This window comes from Rhincodon typus, chromosome 8, assembly GCF_021869965.1.
Source record: "Rhincodon typus isolate 14 chromosome 8, sRhiTyp1.1, whole genome shotgun sequence".
NCBI classification, from domain to species: domain Eukaryota; kingdom Metazoa; phylum Chordata; class Chondrichthyes; order Orectolobiformes; family Rhincodontidae; genus Rhincodon; species Rhincodon typus.
Window position 1 is genome coordinate 34,943,457 of NC_063339.1, and position 8,019 is coordinate 34,951,475.

General features: G+C 42.0%; 1 non-coding gene across 1 annotated transcript; it reads right to left on the reverse strand.

Annotated features, from left to right (window-relative positions):
• Window positions 1-4,650: 4,650 nt before the first annotated feature.
• LOC125483881 lies at window positions 4,651-4,757 on the reverse strand. The gene has a single exon (XR_007262788.1). It is a non-coding gene; the product is annotated as a U6 spliceosomal RNA (small nuclear RNA).
• Window positions 4,758-8,019: the final 3,262 nt, after the last annotated feature.

Sequence of the window (8,019 nt, forward strand, 5' to 3'; positions counted from 1 at the left end):
GGATTTTCTGAAGAAGGGTCCAGGCCCGAAACGTCAGCCTTCCTGCTCCTATGATGCTGCTTGGTCTGCTATTTGTTGGCAAATGGGGGTAGAATAGTGGAGAAGGTCGACCAGCTGACTGAGATATGGGCCTAAGGCCTAAAGTTAGTTCAAGGGGGGTACGAGGGTGCGCAATGATCACTGGGCAGAACTGATCTATGTTTCCAGTTGACATGGGGAGAGGGAGGAGAGAAGTCAGTGGTGAAGGCAGGAATGGGAGAGTGCATTTTGAAATTTGTGTTTCCTGAGGGTAGCGCTGGATCCCACAGCGAGCGATAGAATTTGCAATTTTCAAAAAAGCCAATAGAGTTGTTGGAAACAGAAAATCCATTAATCATCAATCAATCTCCATAAAGAGCTTATTAAGGGGCTTTTCTTTTTATACATTCACAGGATGAAGGCATCACTGGCTAGGTCAGCATTTATTGCCCACCTCATAGGGCAGTTAAGAGCCAACCACATTGCTGTGGGGCAGAAGTCACATGTAGGCCAGACCTGGTAAGGATGGCAGATTCCTTCCCTAAAGGACAGTAGTGAACCAGTTGGGTTTTCCTGGCAATTGGCAATGGATTCATGGTTATCAATGGGGTTTTCAAGCCTTTTGTGAAAACCAAGCCGAAACTTGGCACAGCTGCCAGGATTGGTACGGGGCAAAAGAAAATTTGCTTCCAAGTGCTTTTTGGGAAATCTCAGATGGACTCGTCTCATGTTGAGCTCTGTATTCCACCTTGGCATCCATGGCTACCAACCTTGTCTTTAGTGACCTCTCCCGCTTTCCTCAATGAGGCAATGGCAGATCCAACATGGCTGCCTCCTGCCTTCGCATGTCAATCCAGGCAGCTCCACTTCCTAGAGGTACTGTGCAGCCTGCCACTAAAGCTGCCTCCTGCCCATCGACACCCTTACACATAAAAAGCCTCTCAGGTTCCCGAAGCAGCCTTGAAAATCTAGCTGCTAATTTTACAATCAAGTAAGAAACAAATTTAAAATTTGCTTTTCACATGACGACCTCTCTCCTTAAGGAACCATTGGTTTGGTTGGTGTTGGCCTGAGAATTCACAGCCACTTCACAAAATGACCTAAAACAGCTGCTTGATCCTGGTTTGGAGAAGCAATTGGCATTAAGCCAACTAACAGGCAACCTGAGGAACCAATATGCCAAACTCAGTGCACATGTGACATGTCACAATGGACTGCACCTCTGCCCAAAATGGGTGCTGCATTTTCAAATCTTTTAACCCCAGATCGTTTCCTGGATGTTTGGTTAATGCTTGAGTGAGGATAGCCTGGTTTGCAGCTCACTGAGAGTTTTAGGGCCTGGGCCAGTTTACACTCTGCTTTCATCTTGGCAGTCATCCAATTCTCTGATCCTGTTTACAGTGCCTTCCAAATGCTGCTGAAGGGCCTCAGTTCCTTCTCATACACATGAACATATCTGGTGTGTGTTGGTTAATATTTGTTAACCCGAGTGTAACCAGAAATCCGCCTGGAGTGAGGCCAAGTTTCCCACTGCAGAATTTCCCTGTAAATAATAACACCGTTTAACTTCTGGTTTCACAGAATCACCATAGAATCCCTATAGGGTGGAAACAGGCCATTCAGCCCAATAAGTCTTTTCCATTCCTCTTTCTGTGAAAATTCTCAACTCTGAACACTTTCTAACTTCCTCCTTATTTTCCATTCCTATTTCTGTGAAAACTCTTAACTCTGAACACTCTATAAATTCCTCCCTCTATTCCATTCCCATTTCTCTGAAAACTGTGAGCTCTATGTTTGCACAAACTGAATATCAAATTCAATCATTTTAGACTCTGAACACTTTCTTTCACGTCTTTTACCCATTTCCGCACCCCAGGCCCTGTCATGACATGAGCTGCTTTCAGCACAACCAATCCATTTTCACCTACTTTGGTCCCCATTATCAGGTTTCCTTTATCCTAAGCATTCTATTATCCAGGCCTCTGTCTCCCTAATTGTCATTCTGTCTATCTGGGATCCACCTCTGTCTAATCTGCTCTCCCCCCAACTCAAGTCTTCAGCATTCATACCATCTTTTCCTAGCTGTTGTCAGGTTTGAAACGTTAACCCAGCTTCCTCTCCCCAGACTTGCTGAGTTTCTCCAATGATTTCTGTTGTTGTTTTCAGAATTCCAGCATCCGCAGTTCTTTGTTCTTTATTACTGAAGGTGATGAGCTCTGTAATACCCATCTGTTTTAGTCTGAAGTAAGATACTATTCTAAATGTCAGAATTCCTGGTCCAAAGGCTAACTGTGGAACAGATGGATGCTGGAACAGATAAGTAAACATCCCAATTCTTTACTTAGTACTGTAAACTTTGCTCTCTTTAAAAATCAACAATACTGTCTTAGATAAATTAGCATGCACGCTGAAGTCTCAAAATTACAAGCGTGCATTAGAACAAACACTTTAAAGTGTTTGTCTTAAATTTCTCTCCTTGCTATTTTAAATGAAGCCTTTGAAATAAATAGTTAACAACTCTGAAAATCATATGGGCAGAGGATATCAGGTGAATATGCTTCTTGCTTTCATGCCTCTGACACCATATTCAAAGCACAGCTTCACACTACTTCAGACTCTGCAAGCCAGGAACTGGCTCTCATCTCATCAAACACATGGCCCAGCAGAAAGTAAAGTTTATTCTTCACCTCAAAGACAGGAACCTGGAGGTATTAGTGGACAGGGTTGTGGTGAGGACAGCAATCCTTTCTTTCTCCAGCCAACCACCACAGGAAGCCATAACTTACCGGGTGAAAGGCAATCACAAGCAGAAGGATCATGATCTTCAGCACTTGCCAAGGGTAAATCCACCATCTTCACTCTAACTCTGTCACTGCAATATTTCACCAAGGCTCGCGGTCTACAACTCTCACTATCGCACATATTGTGGCCATTCAATGGTTCTCACACACCTCATTCCCGAAGTGACTAACACTGCCTGACCTCTGCACTCCTACTTACTAACTAAAAGCACCTCAGCAGAAGCCGCTCCTGCTCCTGCATGACCATCCCTCCACCCCTCTCTTTCATCCAATTCTATTAATTCCCCCGCTGTGTATCATTGCAGGAAAAGTTGTCCCCTCCACCCCCAACTCCACTGGACTGATGTCACAGCACCACCTGACTGACATACCTGTAATTCCTAGACTGGTTGCACACAGCCTGTGGGACTGATTGGCCCAATCCCCAGATGGGAAGAACACTGGTCTCCAGATTACCGTAAAACCATAGAATGTGTCTCAGAGACTCATTGAGTTTCAAACTTGAAAACTGCTATATTAAACAAAACAATATCCTTATAGAATACAGACAACATCACTTCTTGTGAAAAAAAGTAGGAACACTTCTCTTCGTACTTGCCACAGACCCTAGAGTGCATCTGAAAAACAAGTAAAAAGAAGGCAAAATGACCTTTAAAATCAATTTTCCTCAGTCGTGAACTCAGAAGAAATTGCGTGAAACAGGCTTCAGAAAACCATGGGTTTACCTCATTTAACTGGGTTATGTACATTTGTTGTACAATGGTAGCTTAATTGGGCATTCATATAAACATAGCTGTGTAAAATATTGTTCTCACTGCACGTGGTGCTTTGTGACTCCTGAACTAACAACAGAGGGAGGCTGTTGTATTATTTTGCTGGAATTCAGAGCAGTCATGACTGCACCATCTGCTATAATGAAGACATTGTCTGCTGACAATTCCTCAGCTACTGCTGTAACAGGCAGTGACACCAAGGAACAAAGATAATGATTTTAAGTACTATTTATTTTATTACTGCCTTGATTTCCATTCATTTCTCAATGTAACCCTCATTTGAGTTTTGTATTTCAAATATATCCCCCCATTAAATTTTTCAACCAGCTTTTCTACTGCATGAAAATTTGTTGCATTAATGATATTGCTTTTCTTGAACAACGCCTGTAGTATTATAATTAATTAAACACCATCACCTTGATTGAAATCTGAGCTGATTAAATAGTGTGGATCCACAGTTGTACGTTCCATACAGATGTACACACTAAAGTGGCTAAGAACAACATTAATTGACAATACCAATTATATTGGAGTCACTTCTCTACTGTTTCTGATTGCCATCTTGAAAATCCCAATCACATCGTTCCAAATGTACCTGTGCCTTCAGGAAAACTACTCCATTATGTAAAAACAACCAGACTGGCTACAGACAATAAGGCATATATTAATAGCAGTTCTAATTCCTCAAACCAATCATACAATTATAGAATGGTTACAGCACACATCAAGCAAGTGTGATCAGTTAAATCCTTTAGGTTTGCTGCCAGAGCAATTCAGTCCCATTCCCTGTCCTCGATTTGTAGTCCTGCAATTGTTTTTCTTCTCATCCAATTCCCTTTTCAAAGGGACCGTGCCTGTATCCAATACTGTCACAATGCCCTTTTTGCTCCTGTTTTTATAAACTGTATATTGACTCTCATTCCTGCAATTTAAAGCTATTTTCTTGTAGTTAAAAACTATTTTCTATTCAACCCAATTTTATTACATACCTCTGGTACAGGTGGGACTTGAACCTGGGTCTCGGGTCGGGATGCTACCACTGCACCACAACAGCCCCTAAAAATATGGACTGCTTCATGAATTTGAGTACCATCCTCGCACAGGGATCTCATTAATCTTTTCTGTATCATTCCAATTTTAGTATATGTGCTGCTGAAACAAGCTCCCTTAACAGGATTTCCCTCCCTAGCTCCTTAAGCTTCTTCAACTGTACATCCTTCATTTATTCACCACTACATCACCCTAACAGCAACAGCTGTACCTTCAGTTGTCCAGAGGCAAATTGCCAACTGTGGTTCAGTTAGTAGCACACTTGCTTCTGAGTCAGAATATTGTGCGTTCAATCTCTACACCAAAGTCCTCAGTGCACAATGCATAGAGTCATACAACATGGAGACAGACCCTTCAGTCCAACTAGTCCATGCTGACCATGTTCTCAAACTAAACTAGTCCCACCTGCCTGCATTTGGGCCTTATCCCTCCAAACCTTTTTTATTCATGTACTTATCCAAATGTCTTGTAACTGTCCCTGCATCCATCACTTCCTCTGGCAGCTCATTTCACACACTGTCTGTGTAAAACAATGCAGGTTGACTACAAAGCAGTGCTGACATTATGGGGCAATTTCAGTTGTCCCATCTTTCAAATGACACACTGTCCACCCACTCAGAACTGCTGAAGAGCAGGGGAGACTTTCCTGGTGTCCTATACATTGTCCACCCCTCAACCAACATCACTAAAGCAAATTATCTGGTCATCACAACGCTGTTTGTGGAACCTTGCTTTGTACAAATTGAATGCCATGTTTCCTTTTCATTATTCAATCACAGGATGTCATTGGCTAGACCAACATTTATTGTCCAACTTCAATTGCACCTGAGAAGGCAGTGCTGAACTGCCTTCTTGAACTGCTGGAGTTTATGTGGTGTAGGGACCCCTAGAGTCTGTTAGGAAGGGGTTTCTAGGATTTTGACCCAGGCACAGTGAAGAAATAGCTATATGGATCCCAATCAGGATGGTGTCTGACTTGGAAATGGTGTTGTTCACATGTATCTACTACCCTTGTCCTTTTAGATGGTAGAGGTCATTTGTTTGGAAGGTGTTGCCTGAGGAGTTGCTGCAGTACATCTTGTAGATTATACACATCATTACCGCTAAGCATTCTGACATGAGAGACTGTACTTCCAGAAAGTGCTTTGGGATAGCTTTGTGGTCATGAAATGTGCAACTTAAAATGCAAGGCTTTCTTTCAACCCCTGGTCTGGAACTCCCTTCCAATTCTTCCAGCTGTCTTTCTAACTTTAAGACCTTCCTGAAAAGAACACCTCCTTAACAAATATTTTGGTCACATTTTGCTTGTTAACACCATGGAACGCAGCAAGTAGCTAGAAAAATAAACTGCACTAGGATTACTGAATGTGTATGAACTGAAGCATTAATTCTTAGCTTGCGTCTTCTCCAAAACTACCCTTGTGTAGTCATGTATTTGTGTAGCAATTTAATTGCCTTGTTAACCTGATAATTTTAGCCTGCATTTATAGCAGTGCTGATCCGCTAATACATATGCAGGTTTTAAACTGGAACTGGTACTGGTTCAGTGGACAGGCTGTAGGGAGTTTCATACAGTGATTGAAATAATTTGCACTGATGGCTTTTCAAAATTGTTTTTGCAACTATAATTTATTTTTTATTTACTCATGGGATGGGTCTGAGCTAACATTCAATGCCCATCTCTAATTGCCGCAGAGGAGGTGGTGGCAAGCTGTCATCTGGAACTGTGGGTTTTAGATACACCAACTGGGCCATCAGGAATAGAGTTCCAGGATTTTGACCCGGAGACAGTGATGGAGTAGTGATAAAAGTCCCAGTCAGGATGGTGTGTGACTTGGAAGGAAACTTACAGCTGTTCCCACACATCTACTGCCCTTGTCCTTTCTTCTAAGTAGCAAATGATGTTGTAGGGTTGGAAGGTGCTGTTTGTGGAACCTTAGTGCTACACATTACTGTCTATTGTGCATCAGTGGTGAAAGGAGTGAATGTTATAGCTGGTGGATGTGGTGGTAATCAAGTGGCTGCTCTGTCCTGGATGATGTTGAGGTTCTTGAGTGATAGTACACTCATCCAGGTAAATGGAGAATATTCTGACATACTCTTGACATAAACCTTCTAAATGGTAGTCAAGTTTTGGGAGATGTGAGGTGAATTATTCCCTGCAAGATTCCTAGTTTCTGTTCTAGCCTTGTAGCCATAGTATTTAAATGGTTGGTCCAGTTCAGTTTCTGGCTAATGGTAACCCTTCAGGATGGTGATAGTGAGAGAATCAGCAATGAAGACAGTTGGAGTTCCTACAGAGGTGTCCTGTGGCTAAGATGATTGACCTCCAAAATCCACAGGCATCTTCCTTTGTTCTAGGTATGATTCCAATGAGTAAAGAATACTCTCCCTGATTCCCATCGACTCTAGTTTTGTTGGGACTCCCTAATACCAGGCTCAGTTGCCTTGATGTCAAAGTCAATCACCTGGAATTCAGCTTTTTTGTCCATGTTTGAACCATGGTTGTAATACAGTCAGGAGGCTGAAGGCTCTGGCAGAAACAAAACTGAGCATTAGTAAACAGGTTATTCTTTTATAAGTATTAAATAACAAAGGTTTAATGCTGCTGAAGTCCAGGCACTTACTTTTCAAGTCAGAGTTTTATTTCTACTTACATTTCACAACCTTCGACAATACTGACTACTTGCACCCCTATATATTGTGATGTAGACTGTGTGATATATGTATATGTGTGTGTATGTAACTTGTCTTCAGTTTGGATTTTGGGATTTTGAAGTGTTGACATGTGGGTTTGTCCTGTGTGCCTGAAGGCATTGATAATTAACTTGTGAGTGTATCTGTAGCCATGGTGATTATAAAAAAAAGTTTGTGAGAGCTACTTTTCAGAATTAATGAGTTTTATTTACGTTAGAAATATTTTGTGATCGAGAAATGTAAACAATTATGCCTCAAGGTTTCTGTTAGAAATTTCTGGACCTTTTTAAGCTTAGAAGAGACCGTTTTTAGCTTACTATCAATTGTTAAGAGGTTTTTATGGACAAAGTTGATCCTGAGAACAGGATAAAATAGTTAGATTTGTTAACACTAGAGTAAAGGGGCTCAATGGTTAGCACTGCTGCCTCACAGCACCAGGGACCTGGGTTTGATTCTACCCTCAGGCGGCTGTCTGTGTGGAGTTTGCACATTCTCCCCGTGTCTGCATGGGTTTCTTCCGGGTGCTCCAGTTTCCTCCCACAGTCCAAAGATGTGCAGGCTAGGTGGATTGGCGATGTTAAATTGCCCGTAGTGTTCAGGGATCTGTAGATTAGATGGATTAGTCATGGGAAATGCAAGGGTAGGGTGTTGGTTCTGGATGGGATGCTCTTCAAAGGGTC